The sequence below is a fragment of the Lissotriton helveticus genome, chromosome 8 (assembly GCF_964261635.1).
Source record: "Lissotriton helveticus chromosome 8, aLisHel1.1, whole genome shotgun sequence".
NCBI lineage: Eukaryota > Metazoa > Chordata > Amphibia > Caudata > Salamandridae > Lissotriton > Lissotriton helveticus.
In genome coordinates, this window is record NC_136069.1 from 977561346 (window position 1) to 977584392 (window position 23047).

Consider the following 23047-nt stretch of genomic DNA (forward strand, 5'->3'; position numbering starts at 1 on the left):
AACAGAAGGGAGAGGGGAAATTCTTTTGTCCCCTCGTCCCCCCGACCCTTGTCCCCGTGTCCCCCTACTCTAAAATCTGGGGGAGATATGTCCCCCGCATCCCCCACACTTCCTACGCCCATGAATATAAAGGTACACGAACCAGTGTGTTTTCTTTTTTAATTCTTTTGTAAAGCAGTAATATACACTTACTTAAACGTCTGGAGGCCTCAGGCCTACACAGACTGATGCTGTGCTGTCTGCTGTTTGTTTCTCTGGTGCGTGTGACTCCCTAACTCACTAAGAGGGCGGGGGCGCGCTGCATACTATGCTGCAGGCAGGGGAACTTGGAGAGAGGGCGCAGATGATTGGTCCGACTTGCGCATCATGCCCTAAACTCTCTCTGTCATTGGCAATGACAGTGAGAGTTTAGGGTGTGATGCGTGAGTCGGACCAATCATTGGGGCTTCCGGGTGGATTCTGGTGTAGCATGCAGTGCCACAATAAGGCAGTTGAGAATTACGCGCACTGCACATGCACTAAATACAGAGGTGAGAGTCCACTGCAGGGACTGTCACTGTGGCCTTTTGATTTTGTTACTGGGGGCCGATTTTGCTAAAAAAATAAATAAAATCGGCCCCCTTTAACAAAACCGGCCCCTGTGACAAAACCGCCCCCCCTTCCTTCCAGCCTGGGATTGCCCAGGGCCTGGCATCACCAGTCCGGCCCTGGCTGTAGTTGAGCTATGTTGTTTGCCTTGTAGTTTACACATTGAGTAGATCGTAGCTTGTAATTTAGCCTTTGTCTTTGACTGGAGCATAGTTGCTTTTCCTTTGTCATTTAGCCACGCCCCCAGGTAGTTGTGTGATCTTACTGTGGCAATAGTCTGGAGGCCCAACCTTGACCATAGGAGAGCTTTTTTCATGTGATGTTCAAAGACCACAACTTTGGTTTTACTGGCATTCACTATGAGCTCATTCACAGCATTGTAAGTGTTCAGAGCATCCACTCCTCTTTGCAGTACAACTCTGGTGTGATTGAAGATCACCAGATCGTCAGCATACTGGAGCACGTGCAGTCATTGCTGCCAATATTTGGAGTGAGCAGAGTTGCATCTTATAGGGATTTCCCTAGGTCAGCCGTATACAATTTGAAAAGAGCTGGCACTAATACATAGGCCTGTTTTAGGCCACGGCCAGAACACAGCTTATAAGAAGCTGTGTCCCCTGCCAGTTTGATTCTCACCTAGGTGTTGCTGTACAAAGAGATGATTACCTTCAGTAGGTTGTCTAGGATCCTCCAACTTTTCAGTTTGTTCCATAGCTTGCTTCATGGCACGCCATAAAAGGCTGCTGATTAATGTACAAAACATGCAAATACTGGCAGGTTGTTTGGGAGTTTGCCTGCTGTGCTAGATAAGCTAATGCCACTATATTGTCCATAGTCTAGCAGCCTTTTCGGAATCTGGTTTGGTAGAAAGGTACAATTCCATTGTCCTCGAATCCAATCTGTTAGTCCTGAAACTATGTGCTGCATACACTTTGCCTTCAATATCTAACAAGGCAATGAGCCTGTGGTTTTTTTGCATCTGTTTTTTCACCCTTCTTAAAAACTAGTTGCCACAGTGAGCCTCACTAGGAGTCTGATACATCCCCTGAGATTCCGCATTCTTTGTACAAAGTGAATCCTTCCACAACCTTACAGCCCTGGTTTCGTCCTATATATTTCTGAGGTATGGGGCTAAGCAGGCTTCCGCCATTACTGAGTTTAACCTGTCCGTTTTTTCAATCTCCATCTTGGTTATGTACTTCCAGAATTAAATCTGTTTGTTGTTTTTACACAGATTAAATACTCTAATCCACTCCTCCATATTAATTTATTTTTGTTTTCATATGAGGCGTTTGATGTCTAGGTGGGCTTGTTTATAAGCGCTCTCTGTCTCCATGGTCCCAGTTTTTAGATAGAACCTTTTGGCGTGTCTGAGAGCACGGGTGCTTTCCCTCAGGCTTCTGTTGTATTTCCAATTTCATTGCGGGGTTCCCAAATGTCTTATGTGTTGCCTTCCTGGCTCCTCTTGGCAGGACTGCACATAGCTCTTCTATCCAGGGCCTAAGTTCTGGATGGATGAAGTGGGTGGCGCAATGCTGACCAAGCATCCGAGTTCCAGCTTCCAAGTCTCCCATTTAGTTATATTGGGTGTGCCCCATCTACCCAATTACTAGTAAGAGTGACTTACAATTGTTTCCGCTGCGGTTTACGAATCACACAACCGGTCACCCCATATGCGCCGTCTCGTCCTATACTTGGCACGCCTTGGCGAAGCCAAGCAATTACTGGTGCAGAGCTTTCCCAATGGGAGGAGGTGGGAGTACAAACTCTACGCGACTTATACAGTGATGGTCAACTGCTGACATTTGAAGGACTCACTGAAGAATCAAGCTTACCGCTGAGCCAGTTCTTGCTACATGCTGCAGTGTTACACACTATGATATATACTATGCTTCCTAGTCCTGGCTGCTCAGCCTGCGTGAGTGTGATGTCATAGAATGTTTGGTGTGTGTGCATTCTTTGAATGAGTGATCAGTTAGATTGAGTGGGGCTGAGCAGCAGGATGCTGCTCCCGGTGGGGCACCCTGTACCAACTTACTTGAACCATTAAATCTACTTAACTACATCTCTGGCTCCTGGTCTACCTATGATGACAGTACTTCTTCAGATACAAAAATGGCGACGATGTTAAAAAGAACCACGCGCGAAGAGTCAAGAAATTACAGATAGAACTAAAAGATGATAGCCAGAGTCTGAAAAGAAGCCTGAAAATCAAGCCTGCGCAACGCCTGGGATGCCCCACTGGTGTCTTTTCCAACAGACAGTCCACAGAGGTATATGTTGGGAGTTGGACATTATGTGGCTCGAGTGACTTGAAACCTGTCTTTCTACTGACTATCTACTATGTGCTTGGAAGTCGCTGCTAGTGTCTGGGACCTGTTCATGTAGGAAGCGCACCAAAGGTCAGTGACAGAGTGTGTTGCAGAGAGTGTGCTCTGATTGCACCAGTGGCGGAGTACAGTGCACGGTAATGCACTATTAAAGTGCTGTGATGGCACCAGCGGCTGAGTGTGAACAAAGTTGGTGTTAGTAGTATCGGCTGGAAGTGTGAAGGTGAATTAGTGAAGCATGAAGGGAGAATTAGGGTTGAAGGCAAGCTTCTCTTTAAAAGTAAACAAAGCCTGCTGGTCTTGAAGGTAAATCACCCTGCTGTGCAAGTGTGTATCCAAGCGCAAGGGAGGATTATCGCTGATAGGAAGCTCTTCGCTAAAAGTAAACAAAGCCTGATAGTCTTTGAAAATAAATCCTAATCTTTTTATTCATATGGGAAGCTGCTCTAAGATTAATGTGTTTTGGTGTGCAGTGAACTGTGTCCAGTTTCACTACTTGGCAGCACAACTTAGATGAGGATGTTACAGAAAGTTAAAGTGTGAATTTTCATGCTGAACAAAGTTTGACCTTGTGCACCCAATCCTGCGTGTCATATCTGCTGTGAAGGAAGCGGAGTTCTAGTGAGAAGGAGCGGCATTTGAAAGGGGTTTATCTACACAAGATCAAAGCGCAACTAAAAAACTGTCGAGCATTTCAGATTGCGACTTGTATGGATCGGGGGCAGGTTTCCAACGAGATGTGATTGTGGAAACAGCGCTGCTTTTAGTGAGTCGGAGCCGTGAAGCAGTGTCTTGTGAAGTAAGGAATCTGTCTAATAAAGAAATATAAATAAAAAATTGTTTAAATTCCCACCAGAGAAAGGCAAATATGTGAAGCGTCACTTTTAAATGCAATGGCTGGTCAGATTTCTTTACAACTGGAAGACGCCAGTCTCTGTGTCAAGTTCAAATCTACGCTTTTAAGAGACTGAACCTCATGTTTCGATGCATCTTAAGGTTGGAGCTGTGCATGTATCAACTTACAAGGAAATGAGAGAGTTTAGGAACAACTGCAAAATGTTGAAAGCAGCGTCACCGGAGAGGTTTGATTCAAGACTTGTTATCTGGTGGAGATTTTGTTCTAGCAACTCCATTTAATTACAACGGTGACTACTTTGTGTTGTTTTAGTTTATTATTTTGATTATTTCTGCTAAACAAGCAAGAATACATTTTCATGTTTTACCTGCACAGTTAATGCATGTTGTATTGTGGTCATTTTATGTAAGACCCTTCAACCAAAATGTAATGTGTATGTACTTCTATATTATTTTAGTAGCTACTGTTAATTACATGCTGAGATTTTCTATAAAATGCCTGTGGGGTATGTACCGTGTTTTGTCCAAGCATGTTTTGTGGGTCATGTACCCTGTGTTGTATTTATTTTTGCTTTTCCCTCGCACGTCAGGGTTGCGTTGGGAGTGTCCCTCGCACATCAGGGTTGCGATGGCAATGTCTTTTGCCTCGCACGTCAAGGTTGCGTTGGCAGTGTCCCTCACATGTCATGGTTGCGTTGGGAGTGTCCCTGGCAATGACTTTTGCCTCGCACGTCATGGTTGCATTGGCAGTGTCCCTCGCACATCATGGTTGCGTTGGGAGTGTCCCTCGCATGTCAGGATTGCGTTGGGAATGTCTTTTGCCTTGCATGTCAAGGTTGCATTGTCAGTGTCCCTCACATGTCATGGTTGCGTTGGGAGTGTCCCTCGCACGTCATGCTTGTGTTGGGAGTGTCCCTCGCACGTCAGGGTTGCGATGGGAATGTTTTTTGCCTCGCATGTCAAGGTTGCGTTGGCAGTGTCCCTCGCATGTCATGGTTGCGTAGGGAGTGTCCCTCACACGTCAGGGTTGTGTTGGGAATGTGCTTTGCCTCGCACATCAAGGTTGCGTTGGCAGGAGGAGGAGCTTGGCGGGCATCCGAGATGGCCGCGTGAGCACAGCGCTCCCCGGACCCCCGCCGCTCCCGGCATAATATCCTGAACAGATCCTGATTTTTCACGAGGATTTGTGTAGAGGACGTTGGGCTGATCTACCTGGTCCTTTCAGCATTTTATTTCGACACCGGGTGCCGGAGTTACGGTGATTCAAACTTTTGGGCTCCGCCCTTGAGGTGCGCCCGGGACGGGGTGAGGCTCAGTGGCCGTCTTGGTGTTGAACAACAACGGCAGGGGGATTGGACTTGAGGGTCCCCCTCTTAAGTTTCGGTTTCGATTCTGCCTCAGACTGAGACATCGGCGAGAGAGTCTGGCCAGGGCTGGGTCCGGGGCACGAGTTGGCTGTCGGACCTTTGGCTGGCCTATTCTCCTATTTGGCTGGCTCTATCCTAGTGGTACCCTTGTTGCGGCCCTTTGGTCCCGAGGCCTCACTTTCTGGTGCCCGGTCCGCTGAACCTGGTGGATCTCCTTGTGACGCAGTCTCCAAAATGGCGGGCAGAGGGGACCGGGAGACACGGAAGATGAAGACACCTCTGCGTGGGGGTCCGGTCCAATCTAACGTCATGGACCGTTATACCCACTCGAAGGGGTCCCCCGGAGCTGCCCTGCCCGGTCCCAGCGCGTCTGACCACATCGTGGACACGTCAACGGAACCTTCCCTGCAGGACATCATGGGCGCCATTTCTGGCATGAGGGAGACGATAGGCCAACAATATGAAACCTTGGCCCACAAAATTGACACCGTGGCCATTGATGTGAACTTAATTCGAGCCGATCTATCAAAAACCAATGAGAAGGTGAAATCATTGGACCTCAAATCATCCAGCCTCACGGCAGACGTCTCGGAGATACAGACGGAGATTGGCAATCTCCGTAGGGTGAACGATTTCATGACCCGGCGCTTGGAAGACTTTGAGAACAGGGCACGTCGCTGTAATGTTCGCGTGGTTGGTGTTCCGGAGAATCCAGAACCCCACTCGGTTGATCTCCTAGTTGAGGACCTGATCCAAAACCACCTCTCTCCATCTGGACTGAGTACATTTTTCACTGTGGAGCGTGCACATCGTGTTCCGGGGGGCCAGGGTAAGCCAGGTGCCCCGCCGAGGCCTATTGTTGCAAAACTTTTCCACTATAGGGATCGGGACGCTATCCTGCAAGCATCACGTGTGAAGGGCCCGGTGGCCTTTGAGAATGCCACAGTAAACTTTTATCCGGACTTTTCCCAACAGGTCCAGAAGCAGCGAATGGGATTTCGTGGTGCCAAAAAGCGTCTTAGGGACATGGGGTTGCGCTATGCTATGCTTTTTCCGACCAGGCTGCGGGTTGAGTACAATGACCGAACTTTTTTCTTTGATTGGCCGGATGCTGTGAATGACTGGCTGGACTCTCTGCCTGACCGACCTCCTGAGACTGAGTCCGCTGCCCACCCGGGCGGTGCTGAAGGTGGTGCAGAGAGCTGAACATTTCGTCTGCGCCTGGTGGCCTTGTTTTGAGTGACTCTCTCCAGGATTGTATGCCTACGTTCCTCTACTGTTTACGTGATTTGTTGTGTGTTTTCCCTCGTTATCGGTCTTGCTCGGGGTGGCGGGTGGGACGGAGCCTTTCCTCCTCCGGGGTCTTTGTGTAGAATGGGGGTTCTTGGGCGACAGGCACACTGCAGGTTGGGGTGGCTTTTTAGCTTTTTGCAGGGGTGCAGGGTGGGGGGTGTTCTTTTGTCTGTTGGGGGGTGGGCGGTTGGGAAATTCGTTGTTTGTGTGTTTTGTTTTCAAGGCGACTCTATCCTGTATTTGATGATGTTTCTTGTGTCATGCTCATTGGTGAGGGGTTTTGGCGTTGCTGGGTGGGATGGGGGTAGCGGGTTGAGATTTGTTTTGTGGAACGTTAACGGTCTGGGGGATCGTATCAAACGGAGTGTGGTGTTGAAATGTATACGCCGTTTATCTCCGGATATTGTTTTCCTGCAGGAGACTCATTTGGTGGGCAATATTTGTCATGCGATGAACAGGTGGGGCTATCGCCTCGTAGCACATTCGGGGTTTACCTCGGGTTCTAGGGGTGTGGGTATCCTTGTTCGGGCTTCCCTCCCCCTAGCTATTGATGATGTGATTCTGGATGATCGGGGGCGATATGTTGTCCTTGTGGGTCGCTATGAGGGTCGTACCCTCTCCTTATTTACTGTTTACGTGCCCCCCGGCCTGCAGACTTCTACCTTTTCCGATTTGGGCCGTGTGTTGTTGGACCTCCCTGATAGTACTCTCTTTATGGCTGGTGATTTTAATTCTGTGTTCTCCGGTCTACACGATCGCCACCCCCCTAGAGATACTCCTGTGGCCCAGCAGTGGTTGGGTGGGTTTTTGGACACATTTGGCTTGGTGGATTGCTGGAGGCTTATGCATCCTACTCAGCTTCAATACACTTTCCACTCTGGGGCCCATGGGAGTCTGTCTAGACTGGATTATTTGCTGATACCTGCGGCTCAGTCGCCAGCGGTGCGTGAGATTGTACACCTCCCCAGGGGCATTTCTGACCACTCTCCGCTCTGGCTCCGTTTTGAGATTGGAGTGGAGGCAGTGGGCCGGGTGGCTCCTATCAACCCATGATACCTTACTTCCCCCGAGACCCGCAGCCTTTTGATTAAGTCTTTGGACGCATATTTTCTGGATAACGAGGGGTCGGTTTCCTCCGCGGTGTCCCTGTGGGAGGCCTTTAAGACGGTGATTCGTGGGCAGGCCCTCTCCTTTATTGTTGAAGCTAAGAAGGCGAGGAATCGGGAGGTGGTGGACCTTGAGGGGGAGATTGCTGCACTGGAGGCTACCTTGGAATCGGGTGTCACGTCTGCGAAACTCCACGCCCTGGGTCTGAAACAACTTGCCTATAAGTCTATGGTCACGGATGCTGCTAAACTGATGTTTCGGGAGCAACAGGGTCGTTTGTATGATGTGGGGGACAAAGCGGGTAAGTTACTGGCATGGTTGGATAAGAAGGAGAGAGCTAATCGTGTGGTGCCCGTGATTCAGTCATCGAGAGGTGTGAGTGTGACGGACCCGATTGGAATAGTTGAATGTTTTGCGGAGTATTTTCGTGTGGTTTATACCCCTGTGTCTGTGAGGGATGTGGCTGACTCTCGCCTTCTGTTACGCGATATAGCTCTGCCCAGTGTTTCCGATTTAGATCGTATAGCGTTGGAGTCCCCCTTTACTATTGATGAGATAGCTACTGCCATCCGTTCACTCCGTTCGGGCAAAGCATTGGGCCCGAACGGGTTGCCAATTGAACTGTACAAGCTACGTCCCGACGGAGTGGCGCCCCACCTTCGTGCCATGTTTCTGGAGTCCCGGGAACGGGGTATTCTCCCATATGATCAGCGTCTGGCCACAATAGTTGTCATCCCCAAAGATGGTAAACCGCGAGACCTTTGTTCTTCTTATAGACCTATATCCCTGCTGAATGTTGAGCCCAAGGTATTGGCTAAGCTCCTGGCGACCCGCCTCCTGACGGTCATTAATGACTTGGTCCATCCAGATCAATCCGGATTTATCCCGCATCGCAACACGGCTCTTAACCTACGTCGTCTCCACGGTGCGATTGCGAGGGCGGGGCTTCTGACGGAGCCGGCCATTTTGGCATCGTTGGATGCCTCGATGGCTTTTGACACGGTGGAATGGCCTTATCTTTGGGCGGCTCTTGAGAAATTTGGTTTCGGGCCTGAGTTTATCGGTTGGGTGAAGTTATTGTACGCTGAACCCTTAGCACAAGTTGTGGTAAACGGTAGAGTTTCGGCCCCTTTCAGCCTTGGCAGGGGAACCCGTCAGGGTTGCCCCTTGTCTCCGCTGCTTTTCGCTCTTGCCCTGGAACCGTTAGCTGCGTGGCTTCGATGGGAGCCTTCGCTTAAAGGGATCCGTTGGTCACCGGACTTTGAGGACCGCGTCTCACTTTACGCGGATGACATTCTTTTATATCTCACCTCCCCGCGTAAATCTCTGACTGTTTTATTTGATGTTCTTACTTCATTTGGTGCCAACTCAGGCCTCGTTATTAATTGGGCCAAGTCCTGCGTGTATGTTCTTTCGGGTGTTTTGCCCCCATTGCCGAGCAGACTTCCTATCCAGGTGGTCCAGTCTGGCTTCAAGTATTTAGGGATCTTCATTACGTTGGACTCCTCGCTCCGATTTGAGCGTAATCTCCTCCCCCCGTTGCTTAGACTGCGACTGGACGTGGCCCGTTGGCGTAAGCTCCCTTTGTCTCCTCTGGGCAGGGCGGCTCTGTTTAAAATGATGTCCTTGCCGCGGTTCCTTTATGCACTCCAGAATTCCTATGATGACATCCCCAAGACCTATTTCCGGGAGATCGAGAGTCTTCAAAGGCAATTGATCTGGGACGGGCGTCCACGTATTGCCCTCGCGAAACTCACCGTCCCTTGGTATGACGGGGGCATGGCGCTCCCCGACATCAAGAGATATTATTGGGCTTCCCAGTTGTCGGCCATTAATCACGTGATGTTTTCACCGGGGCGTAATCCTGCCTTTGAGATGGATAGACTCCAGCTGCCGGGTGGGGACTTTAATAGAGCGCTTTATTCTAGATCAGCCGGGCGCCATCTTGTGGGCCCGTCCAGGATTGCAGTCACTGTGTGGCGAGCCGCGAATGTGAGTTTGGGATGGGAGGATCGAATGACACTGGCGACGCCGCTTTATGCCTCTGAACGATTGGGGTGTCTCTGGTCTACTAAGGGCTTCGACCGCTGGGATATGATTGGGATATGTAAGGTGGGTGATGTCTGTTCGAAAGGTAGTGTGAAGTCATTCCAGACCCTTCAGGCGGAATACGGTTTGAATGGTAGAGAATTTTTTCGCTATCTGCAGGTCCGACACGCCCTCGCCTCAGTCCTGACTCCTGATGAGACCCTGCCCGAGTCTTCCCCCCTCGAAGATCGTGTCCTGGATGGCCACCTGCCTGATAGCACCATTTCCCTGATTTATAAGAAACTGATCAATAATCGGGAAGACTTATTTGTCCGACTTCGGGAGGTTTGGGTCGGCGATGGATTGGAATTGGACGACGAGGATTGGCAATCGGCACTCTCTTCTCCGAAAGAGGTAGCCATCCCTGCCCGTGTCCGTTTGGTTCAACTTAAAATCCTTCATCGAGTATATGTCACTGGTCCGCGTCTGGTGACAATGGGCTTTTCCCCGGATGGGTTATGTAAGCGTGGTTGTGGGTTGAGTGCCACTTTTTTACATATTCTTTGGGAGTGCCCAGTGGTGGCGGCCTACTGGACTGCTGTGCTTGCGGTGATGACTGCTGTGACTGGTGTGGCCCTGCGGCCGGAGCCACGACGGTGTCTGTTGAATGTGTGGGAACCCACCGACTACTCTGTAGCCCAGACTAGATTGGCTACCTTGGGATACATGATTGCAAAACGAGACATTGCGCAACTCTGGGGCGCGTCCAAACCTCCTGAGGTCTCGAAATGGGAGGATAACATGGACTGGTCCATGTTTCGTGAGAAGACCGTATATGTGGCCAGGGGCAGACCCAGGGCGTGGACGAAGATTTGGGGCCAGTGGAATGAATATCGTGGGGATATCTGTACCCCTCCCATGGTTGGCACTACTGATGTTACCCTGTCTCCCTAGGCTGGCGTTCCCGAAACCTTTTCATACTGCTCTGTGATTTTCCGGTTCTCCCCGCTGCTCCCCCCCCCCCTGACCTTGTCAGAGCCCTATGGCTCGTGTTATGTTCTCCTGATTGTCGACCGTCCCCTCCGGTATTTGGGCTGACCTTGCTTACTGTGCATTCGCCTTTTTTAGTGTTAGTTGTTTTTATGTATAAAACAGAAAATTAATATGCTCTGTACTATGTTTGGAGTAATGCTTGGTATCTGACTTGTGCCTGTCCACGGGAATGATTTTCTGCCTTTTTCGTTGTGCCTTATTATTAGCGGCCAGCCCGTGAGGTTGTAGGCCCATTCTTGTATTTTCCTTTGCTTGCTCGAATAAAGGTTTTTGAAAAAAAAAAAAAAAAAGGTTGCGTTGGCAGTGTCCCTCGCACATCATGGTTGTGTTGGGAGTGTTCCTCACACGTCAGGGTTATGTTGGAAATGTGCTTTGCCTCGCACGTCAAGGTTGCGTTGGCAATATCCCTCGCACGTCAAGGTTGCTTTGGGAGAGGTGTTTTTTTTTTGCCTTGCACATCAGGGTTGCGTTGGCAGAGTACTCAGGAGCAGTGCGGTAATGTCATTGTGCATTACATTTTTTGTGTTCTCCCTCACACATCATTTATTATGTGTTATTACATCCTTGCTGGAACATGTGCATATTTTTTTCATGTTCCTTTGCAGAGGGAGATGGGTGTGTTGTGGTGATTGGTCGTGTTCTTCAGAGTGTACTGGGTAAGTTTGGTGATTGCATTTTCCCTGTGGTGTTCTTCGAGTGTACTGGGTAAGTGTGGTGATTGCATTTTTCCTGAAACATTTGCAATCTGTTTTGATTGCATCCTGCCTGAAAACATGTGCAATCTTTTAAATGTGAATTTACATGTTTCATTACCATTCTATATGAAGAACACAATTATTTATGCTATATGTTCTTAAGTGAACTAGAGAGGAATCATGTATCTCTTGTCATCTTAGTTGACCTTATTACATTTAATATCCTAGAATGCTATTTGATTTTTGTTGTGAACTAAGAATACATTTAACTATCTGATATGATTTTTGTGACCTAATTCAATTTAATTTCCAAGGAACGAAATGTGATTATTTTCTTCACTTTGCTTCTTGTTGTTTTATTGTTTCTAAAGGAGATATGTTATATCCTATGCTTCCTAGTCCTGTTTGCTCAGCCTGCATGAGTGTGATGTCATAGAATGTTTAGTGTGTGTGCATTCTTTGAATGAGTGCTCAGTTAGATTGAGTGGGGCTGAGCAGCAGAATGCTGCACCCGGTGGGGCACCCTGTACCAACTTACTTGAACCATTAATTCTCATTAACTACATCTCTGGCTCCTGGCCTACCTTTGATGACAGTACTTCTTCAGATACAAAACACGCTATGCCCGTTATGGGGAAATATAATGCAAGAACCTGCCACCCACTTAACAATGCAGTACCTACATGAATTGAGCACGGGCTGGCATCTTACCAGATGGTTGGTGGACTATCTCAGATTGCACACAGCATCACCACTGCTATCCCTTCGAGACCACCAGGACACCTACCTGCAGCGACCCAGCACAGAACTGGAATGGTAGGATATTCTAGGGAGTCCCACAAGCATCTCCCAAAATGCAAGATTCAACTCATTCAATACTACATGGTGAACAGACATAATATTGAGTTGAAAATATCGAGTAGCAGTAATATGGAGTCCAAAATCTCGGACTACAAAAATATCGACAGTCAGATTATCGTTGTCAAGAATATGGAGTTGAACGTAAGTACAATCATTTTTCAAAATATCGACGTAAGTAATATCGTTAGCAAAAATATCGTTGTTAAAATATTGTTGTTTGATTTAGTGTTATGTATTTTATTGTGTGTTTTACATGTACATGTTCTATTTGTTTGTATAAGTATTGCATTTGTTTTATTAATATATGTGTTACATTTTTAGAAGTTATTACTTTTTTTAAAGCAAATTTTGCGTTTAGTTCCGTAGCGGGTTGTGGGTTTACAGGGGAATACAGTGGGAAGTAATTTAATTCTAATTAATTAATAAATACATTTGATTCATTAATTGTTATGTATTTAATATGTTGTATTGTTAATTGTGGCATTTAATTGATTCATAATGAGTTATTAATTGGTTTTTAATTATTAATAATTATTTGGTAAATATCTCAATTGTGTTATTTTTTTTAGGAGCTGGTTGTGGGTTTATAGGGGAATAGGTTGGGAAGTAATTTAATTATAATTAATTAATTTATATAATGACTTGATATTCATGTATTTAAAATGTTATACTGTTAATTGTGATAAATAATTTATTGTTAATAAATTTAGTAGTATAACCACGAGAACCCAGAGTGTGTCTGGGTATAGGGGAACTGGAGTCACGGGGTTCTAGGAGCTAGCGGCCTCCAACAAAACTGTTGAACCACAAAAGAGTTGCTCCCAGTGGAAAAAAGGGGGCTAAGTGTAAGTGTTTCTTAGTTTTTAAGTGTTGGCATCTTACAAAAAGTGTAAGACTGGTCTCACACACCACCTCGTGTCATGCTTCATCATTGACGAGTCATAGCCCTTCTAAAAACTCGGTTTGATGGAGGGCGGGCATACACCTGACGACAGGGATGCACTTCTAAGCTAAGTGGGGGCCCAAAGAAAAAAGCGAGTTAAAAATCCATTACAGGCGTCATAATATTTTTAATGTTACTTATGCCTATATGGCATACTAAAAACGTGGTCGGTGTGTTGGGGTATTAATTGTCCCCCCACCGATATCAAGAGGCCGACATGTTTCTGCCAGGTGGCCCATGTGGGTCATTGGCATTCAGGGGTGTTCTCCGCTGTTCCACCTGTGCGTCCTCCTCCTCTCCATCGGAGAGGAGGAGGACGCACAGGTGGAGCAGCGGAGAACACCCCTAACTACACTTTGGACCAAAGGGGTCCGCGATCCTTCACCCTCCTATGGAGCCATGAGTTTCATCACTTAGGGCTGTAAAAATCAAGGCCGCCTTGCAGTGGAGCACGTTCACCACCTGCCCACACAGTGGACACCCTCCAACCACAGTTTGGATAGGGTGGAGCCCTCCCCTTAATCACACAAAGGTCCTGATGAGTGCCGCGGACCCACATGTTTTTGGAGGGTGAGGACTGGTCAATGATGAAGCATGACACCAGGTGGTGTGTGAGACCAGTCTTACACTTTTTGTAAGATGCCAACACTTAAAAACTAAGAAACACTTACACTTAGCTCCCTTTTTTCCGCTGGGAGCAGTTCAATAAATGTAGTTGGTCATTAATAATTGTGAATTCATTATTCATTATGTTATTTGTGTCACTTTTAGGTCTCGCCTAGCTATCGCGTAAGCGATGCTTTGCGAGATATTTAGTGGGGCTTCTAAAAGTGCTCCCAAAGCAGGCGGATGGGGCACAGTGCATGTGCGCCGGGCGCGCGCACCATTTGTCCGCCATTGTGATACTTTTGCGGCCGCTTTGATGTTCTCAGTGAGTCGCGCGGCCACTGAGAACATCAAAGCGGCCGCGAAAGTGATCACAAACAAAACTCTTTCCATTTCGTCCTCCCAGTCTCACACTTGCTCTCAGTACTGGTAATTTATAATTTTCCATTTTATTTTCCTTTATATTCTGCCGCGCCCCGCTCCCCCCTCGTGAAGTTGCTCAGAGCTCTACGAGCTAGTATTTAGTTTCTAGCCTTTCCCTTACTCTTCGCAAGCAGACCACGCGGGCTGTAGCCTTTTATCTTTACCTTGCTTTCCTTCCTTCTAGGTATTTCTTGCTTGCCGTCAGGTTTTGCTCCCCCTCTTCGCTTCCTGAAAGGAAGATTTCTGTTGGCACAATGTGCTCAAGAACCCTTAAGGAATTCCAGATAGGCACTGCCATTACTGTGTACATTTCATATGTTTAATTTCATGCAACTTGTGCATATTTCCCACGAGTATTCGTTTCCGTAGTTACTTTTCGAGCAACATCTGTCCTAATTCCGCACTGAGTTGCCACTCATCTCCTTGTGTCTGGGTGCATTCACTCTTTGGGTCGCTGTTCGTAACGGGGCACATTTGAGATCTCTGTAGTTTAGGCTGAAGGCCGTGTAAGGGCCTTTTCAGTGGGCAATTTAACAATTCATGTGATTTATTTGGTCCAATACAGAGATACTAAGGTTTATATCAACTAATGAAAACTATTTACAAAGCGCAATGTTACCCCCAGTGAAAGGATGTCCAGGCGCTAAAGCTAATTAAAATTCGGAGGCCTCATCACAGCTGTTCAAATTAACAATGTTTTAAGGAAGTCTCTAAAAGAAAGATAATCTGTTATCCGTCTCACGGTCAAGGTCAGGGAGTTCCACAGTTAATTCCCTTAAAACTGCACATGGAATATTTCAGGGAGAAGAATAGGGAGTCTCGCAATGATTGGTTTAAGTGTCAAATAGCCTATTTTTGATTGTTCACTGTTATTCTGTAACCTGTTTATTTCGTATCTCTATACTGCCCTTTGCCTGCTGTTGCGCCATATTTCTCCCACTCTTTATCTTCTGCTTGTTTAATTCTGTCTCGCGCCACCCCTCCTTTATTCCAACCTACTTAATGGAGGTAAAAATGCATCCGCACACAGCAGGCATGCCAAAGGCAAGCCCATCTGCGCATGGACTGCACCCTGTGCCAGGAACCCTGGTTCTTCTGCCTCTCAAAGATACACCACTTGGCAGCCCACGCAGCCTGGCCCTTCTGTGTGTGATTGTATGTGCGTGCCCTGTGGATGAATGTGTTGCATGGTGTCTCTGGATCTGAGTGTGTGTGCCTGTGAGTCTGTGTATGTTTGTGCATGCGCGTGCGTCTATGCTTGTCCGTGGTCAATTCTGAGTTTGTGTCTATATGTGTCCGTTTGAGTTTGTTTGTTTTGACATTTCTATAAGTGCTTGTGTGGCTGTATATTTCTTGGTGTGTATGTATACAAATAGGACCATCTGGAGTTGTTTATAATAGGATGTGTCTGTAAGCTGGCAGGCGTATGTTTGCGAGCGCATGTATGTGTGTGTCAGTGTGCCAATGTAGACCTGTGTCTTTATGCCTGTGTCGTGTGGTTGTTGTATGTCTCTATATTTGTTTATACTTGCGTATGTACCTATTTCTTCGCAAGATCATGGTTATGTCAATGTGTATTGCGTATGTGTTTAGGGATGTGCCTGTCTCTTGGTACAACTTCGTGTAAATTGTGTAAAATTATGTTTGTGCATGTGTGGCCGTAAATCTGATTTGACAACAGTAATGTGTATGTATGTGGGTGTATGTGTGTGTGTATGTGTGCTTGTTGTCATTTACTGTATTTGTGGGCTTCCATTCCATGTGTACTTTTGTGCCTGTGTCTGTTGTGCTTCGAGTTGCTTGTCTGCTTTTGTGTCTAAAACCTGTGCCTGTTTGCATCTATCTATGTATGGAAGTATGTCTGCGTGCCTGTACTCTTGTGTAGGTGGCAGTGCCTATTCATGTGTGTGAATACAGCTGTGTGTATTTCTATATGTGTTTCTGTGTGTATGTGGTCACGTGTCTGTGTATGTAATGACGTGTCTATGTATGTGTTTCTGTGTGTGCCTATGGTCATGTGCCTGCATGCCTCTGTACATGCTTGTGAGTGCATTTGGCCATGTACTTGTGTGTATAACCCAGCTAATGTGTGTGTGTTTGTTTGCGTCACAGTGTGTCTCTGCGTGTTTTCTTTGCGTGCCTGTGTATGCATCTCTGAATGTATGTACATGTGTGTCTGTGGCAGTTTGCCCATGATTGCATGGGTGTGTCTATGTGCAGCTGTGGTACTGAAATTGTTGTATGTGCGTGTGCCGTCTGTTGTGCGTGACTGGTGAATAGAACAGAGGGGGAGGGCTTGACGCCTATCCCTCCTTTATCGATAAGTGCTGTCCCTCGTCCATTGATCTGACCCTTCTATCGCCCCCCCGCCCCTCCACCCCCGCCTCTTCAGTCAAATCTGAGACTAGCCTGGAATCCTTTTAGGGATAAAAACCCCATAATGCCAGACCTGGTCTGGGCAGGGAAACAAGGCCTGCCTGACAGCATCCTTAGCACCGAGAACCAAGACAGGAGGGGACAGGGGGATTCTGGAGGTATTAAAAACAATCTCCATATTAGGAATAACAGGAGACATTGCCCCATGCTTAGAAAATGGCACGCAGGATGGGGTCGTTCTGGACAGATTGGCACACATTTAGAGCCATGGCACACACAGGAATAACAAAGAAGTCAGGCGGTGTGTGGCTCTCTGTGTGTGTGTGGCTCTCTGTGTGAGTGTGTGTTTGGCTCTCTGTGTGAGTGTGTGTGTGGCTCTCTGTGTGAGTGTGGCTCTCTGTGAGTGTGTGTGTGGCTCTCTGTGTGGGTGTGTGTGTGTGGCTCTCTGTGTGAGTGTGTGTGTGGCTCTCTGTGTGAGTGTGGCTCTCTGTGTGAGTGTGTGTGTGGATCTCTGTGTGAGTGTGTGTGTCTCTGTCTGAGTGTGTGTGGCTCTGTGTGAGTGTGTGTGGCTTTGTGTGAGTGTGTGTGTGGCTCTCTGTGTGAGTGTGTGTGTGTGTATGCGGCTCTCTGTGTGAGTGTGTGTGTGGCTCTCTGTGTGTGTGTGTGTGTGTGTGTATGTGGCTCTCTGTGTGAGTGTGTGTGTGTGTGTGTGGGGCTCTCTGTGTGAGTGTGTGTGGCTCTGTGTGAGTGTGTGTGGCTCTGTGTGAGTGTGTGTGGCTCTGTGTGATTGTGTGGCTCTGTGTGAGTGTGTGGCTCTCTGTGTGAGTGTGTGTGTGTGGTTCTCTGTGTGTGTGTGTGGCTCTCTGTGTGAGTGTGTGTGGGGCTCTGTGTGAGTGTGTGTGGGGCTCTGTGTGAGTGTGTGTGTGGGGCTCTGTGTGGGTGCGTGTGTGGGTGTGTGTGGGGCTCTGTGTGTGGGGGGGGCTCTGTGTGTGTGTGTGGGGCTCTGTGTGTGTGTGGCTCTGTGTGTGTGTGGGGGGATCTGTGTGTTTGTGTGGGGGGCTCTCTGTGTGTGTGTGGGAGGCTCTCTGTGTGTGTGTGGGGGGGCTCTCTGAGTGTGTGGGGCTCTGTGTGTGTGGGGGTCTGTGGGTAGCTTTTTTGTAGGTGGCTCTATTTGTGGGTGGCTCTGTGTGTGTAGGGGGCACTGTGTGGGTGGCTGTGTGTGTGTGGGTGGCTTTTTGTGTGTGGGTGGCTTTGTGTGTGTGGCTCTGTGTGTGGGTGCAAATGCAATTGGTCTCGCATTTGCAAGAGATTAAGCTATTGGCATTGTAAATGACAATACCATTTATTTATATGTTTTAAAAACAAAAACATAAATAAAAATAATGTCATGAGCAATGCCAATAGCTCTAACTTTAACAATGCCGAGACCATTGCATTGTAAATGCTTGTTTCCAATTTGTTTTAAACATGAGTTCCGACAGCGCTCTGCTTGTCATTCGGAACACAGATGTGATAAAGGTAAGAGCCCGTCCTCCACTCCGGGCCGATCCGTTGCATTTTGTAGCGATCTCTCTGCACGATGTTGATTCTCGCCCCACGGGGGGATCTGTTAGCTGGTTTCCCTAGAACAGAAATTCTTTTGTCAATACGCCCGCAGTCGGCCTCACGTTGCCATGGATGTTTCGATGCACACGCTTTCTTTTCAATATGCTAATAGAGTATGTGGCTACAATCTATCACTTTAAAGTCATTCTAAGCATTTTTTACATACCGATTACTGATTTCTCTCAGTAGCGCCGACCGGCACAGTATATGCGGCTACCTTCCGCAACATACAGGCTCCAGCCTTACCTTACCACGGATGTTTCTGATGGTTTTGATGTACACGCTGTCTTGCAAACATAAAATTAGGATGTGGGTGTATAGTCCATCATTTTAAAGACACGTGCATATTTTAAATAGAAACAATCGAATCTACACGCATGCCGCATGGCGATATCCGCGGTGAGCACATTTGTAACTATGGAGGCGGCGCTCAGTTACTCTTTAACCCTATGTGTTGTCCTTATTACGGGAAAATAGAGCAGACAACTGTGTAAACATGCTATGCCAATGTTGTATGCACCAGTTTCCCAATTTTACATCTGTTTCGTTTTATTACAGACATTTCTTGTAGACTAATCAGCAACATACCACGGGAGATTAACCCCTTTGCTGCTAGGCCTTTACCCCTCCTGTGCTAAGGCTTTTTTTGGCGTTTTGGGGTAGTGCACGCTTAGGCCCTTGTAACTTTTTGACCACATAAGGTATCTACGCCAAATTTGCGTCCTTTTCTTCCAACATCATGTGAATTCTAAAGGCACCCAGGGTTTGTGGATTCCCTTGGAGGGGTCCCAGAAATTAACCAAAAATAGTGATTTTTTTGTTTTTTTCAGAAAAATTGGAAAAACGGGCTGCAAATGAAAGCCTCTGGGTTTTCCCCTGAAAATCTTATCAAAAAAGGGTTTGTGGTGCTGAAATCTCCATTTTCTCAGCTTTTAGGGAATGACAGTCTTTTGTCAGAGAACCAACATGTTTCACACAGTTTTGGCATTTTTCTGGGACATAGCCTATTTTTGCTATTTTTAGAGCTTTCCACCTCCTTCCAGTTAATGGTAGAAATGAGTTTGAAAGCAATAATGGATCCTGGAAAGCTGTACATTTTCTACAAGTAGACAAAATTCTAAATTCAGAAAGGGGTCATTTGTCTAAATCCATGAAGGTTTCTTTATAGAAACTAACAGTTAAATATTGGAATAATTGAAAATTTGTTGAAAAAAACAGCCTTTTGTCTCAACGTTTTCACCTATAACTTTTTCTAATTTTGACAGCTCCTGGAAAGCAATATACCGTTACATTCGTTAGACCTTCCTAGTTATGGGGATATATAGGACTTGTAGTTTCACCAAGAACCCGACGAACCCAGATCCAAAAACTGAGCAGCAACTTGCAATGGTATTTTTTCATTTACTGGGTATAGAGCACTTTGTCTTGGAAAATGTATACATGGAAAAATCTGTATGAAAGACACCTATGTATTTCTGAATTGGGTACAAATTATAGAGTTCAGAAACAGTATATAATTGCACATTTTCAAAATTGGGAATACTCCTACTAGCATGAGAATTATTGGTCATTTTTCAAAAAGATTTTTTTTTACACAATGTCTTTCATTGAAAGGGAGAAATGCATGAAAGCTCAATTGGTAATAACAGTTGATTTACAAATCTATATTACCCCAAGTCTCCCGATAAAAACGGTACCTCACTTGTGTGGGTCGGCCTTGTGCCTGCGACAGGAAACGGCGCAAAATGCAACGTGGTCACACCTAAATTTTGCAGTCACAAATTGACCCTTTTTTGGCAAAGTGCCTACCTGTAGTTTTTGCACCCTAGCTCTGCCGGCACCTAGGGAAACCTAGCAAACCTATACATTTTTGAAAAGTAGACACCCAGGGGAATTCAGGATGGGGTGATTCGACTGCCTACCACCAGGTTTTGTTACCCAGAATCCCTTGCAAATCTAAGAATTTGACAAAAAAAACACATTTTCCTCACATTTCTGTGGTGGAAAGTTCTGGAATCTGCGTGGATCAACAAATTTCCAGCCACCCAGCGTTACCCCAGGTCTCCCGAAAAAAATGGTACCTCACTTGCGTGGGTAGGCATAGTGGCTGCGACACGAAACAGCGCAAAACGCAACGTGGTCGCACCTTAATTTCCCAGTGAAATCTTGCGCTTTTTGGACAAAGAGACTACCTTTTGTTTTTGTGCCCAAGCTCTGTCAGCACCTAGGGAAACCTAGCAAACCTATACATTTTTGAAAAGTAGACACCCAGGGGAATTCAGGATGGGGTGACTCGACTGCCTACCACCAGGTTTTGTTACCCAGGATCCCTTGCAAAGCTAACAATTTGTAAAAAAAAAACATTTTCCTCACATTTCTGTGGTGGAAAGCTCTGGAATCTGCGTGGATCGCCAAATTTCCACCTACCCAGCGTTCCCCTAGGTCTCCCGAAAAAAATGGTACCTCACTTGCATGGGTAGGCATAGTGGCTGCGACATGAAACAGCGCAAAACGCAACGTGGTCGCACCTCAATTTCCCAGTGAAATCTTGCGCTTTTTGGACAAAGAGACTACCTTTTGTTTTTGAGCCCTAGCTCTGCTAGCACCTAGGGAAACCTAGCAAACCTATACATTTTTAAAAACTAGACACTCAGGGGAATTCAAGATGGGGTGACTCGACTGCCTACCACCAGGGTTTGTTACCCAAAATCCCTTGTAAAGCTAAGAATTTGACAAAAAAACATATTTTCCTCACATTTCTGTGGTGGAAAGTTCTGGAATCTGCGTGGATCAACAAATTTCCACCCACCCAGCGTTCCCCCAGGTCTCCCAAAAAAAATGGTACCTCACTTGCGTTGTTAGGCATAGTGGCTGCGACATGAAACAGCGCAAAACGCAACGTGGTCGCACCTCAATTTCCCAGTGAAATCTTGCGCTTTTTGGACAAAGTGCCTACCTGTAGTTTTTGCACCCTAGCTCTGCCGGCACCTAGGGAAACCTAGCAAACCTATACATTTTTGAAAAGTAGACACCCAGGGGAATTCAGGATGGGGTGATTCTACTGCCTACCACCAGGTTTTGTTACCCAGAATCCCTTGCAAAGCTAAGAATTTGACAAAAAAAAGAAAATTTCCTCACATTTCTGTGGTGGAAAGTTCTGGAATCTGCGTGGATCAACAAATTTCCACCCACCCAGCGTTCCCCCAGGTCTCCCGAAAAAAATGGTACCTCACTTGCGTGGGTAGGCATAGTGGCTGCAACACGAAACAGTGCAAAACGCAACGTGGTCGCACCTCAATTTCCCAGTGAAATCTTGCGCTCTTTGGACAAAGAGACTACCTTTTGTTTTTGAGCCCTAGCTCTGCCAGCACCTAGGGAAACCTAGCAAACCTATACATTTTTGAAACGTAGACACCCAGGGGAATTCAGGATGGGGTGACTCGACTGCCTACCACCAGGTTTTGTTACCCAGAATTCCTTGCAAAGCTAAGAATTTGACAAAAAAAACACATTTTCCTCACATTTCTGTGGTGGAAAGTTCTGGAATCTGCGTGGATCAACAAATTTCCAGCCACCCAGCGTTCCCCCAGGTCTCCCGAAAAAAATGGTACCTCACTTACGTGGGTAGGCATAGTGGCTGCGACACAAAACAGCGCAAAACGCAACGTGGTCGCACCTCAATTTCCCAGTGAAATCTTGCGCTTTTTGGACAAAGAGACTACCTTTTGTTTTTGTGCCCAAGCTCTGTCAGCACCTAGGGAAACCTAGCAAACCTATACATTTTTGAAAAGTAGACACCCAGGGGAATTCAGGATGGGGTGACTCGACTGCCTACCACCAGGTTTTGTTACCCAGAATCCCTTGCAAAGCTAACAATTTGTAAAAAAAAAAACACATTTTCCTCACATTTCTGTGGTGGAAAGTTCTGGAATCTGCTTGGATCAACAAATTTCCACCCACCCAGCATTCCCCCAGGTCTCCCGAAAAAAATGGTACCTCACTTGCGTGGGTAGGCATAGTGGCTGCGACATGAAACAGCGCAAAACGCAACGTGGTCGCACCTCAATTTCCCAGTGAAATCTTGCACTTTTTGGACAAAGAGACTACCTTTTGTTTTTGAGCCCTAGCTCTGCTAGCACCCAGGGAAACCTAGCAAACCTATACATTTTTGAAAAGTAGACACCCAGGGGAATTCAAGATGGGGTGACTCGACTGCCTACCACCAGGATTTATTACCCAGAATCCCTTGTAAAGCTAAGAATTTGACAAAAAAACACATTTTCCTCACATTTCTGTGGTGGAAAGTTCTGGAATCTGCGTGGATCAACACATTTCCACCCACCCAGCGTTCCCCCAGGTCTCCCGAAAAAAATGGTACCTCACTTGCGTTGTTAGGCATAGTGGCTGCGACATGAAACAGCGCAAAACGCAACGTGGTCGCACCTCAATTTCCCCTGTGAAATCTTGCGCTTTTTGGACAAAGAGAATACCTTTTGTTTTTGGGCCCTAGCTCTGCCAGCACCTAGGGAAACCTAGAAAACCTATACATTCTTGAAAACTAGACACCCAGGGGAATTCTGGATGGGGTGACTCGTCTGCCTACCCCCAGGTTTTGTTACTCAGAATACCTTGCAAAGCTAAGATTTTGACAAAAAAACACATTTTCCTCACATTTCTGTGGTGGAAAGTTCTGGAATCTGCGTCGATCAACACATTTCCACCCACCTAGCGTTCCCCCAGGTCTCCCGAAAAAAAATGGTAACTCACTTGCGTGGGTAGGCATAGTGGCTGCGACATGAAACAGCGCAAAGCGCAACATGGTCGCACCTCAATTTCCCAGTGAAATCTTGCACTTTTTGGACAAAAAGACTACCTTTTGTTTTTGCGCCCTAGCTCTGTCAGCACCTAGGGAAACCT

The 23047-nt window shown here is 46.8% G+C and overlaps 1 long non-coding RNA gene across 9 annotated transcripts in view; it reads left to right on the plus strand.

The window, feature by feature from the left end:
- LOC144771839 (uncharacterized) overlaps window positions 1-23047 on the plus strand; it is a 131420-nt gene that overhangs the window by 36049 nt on the left and 72324 nt on the right. For 2 of the 9 annotated variants that reach the window (XR_013599504.1, XR_013599511.1), the window contains exon 2: window positions 11227-11277. The exons of the other annotated variants lie outside the window; for them this stretch is intronic. This is a non-coding gene — a long non-coding RNA (uncharacterized LOC144771839). The remainder of the gene's footprint in view (window positions 1-11226; window positions 11278-23047) is intronic. 9 annotated transcript variants of the gene reach the window in all.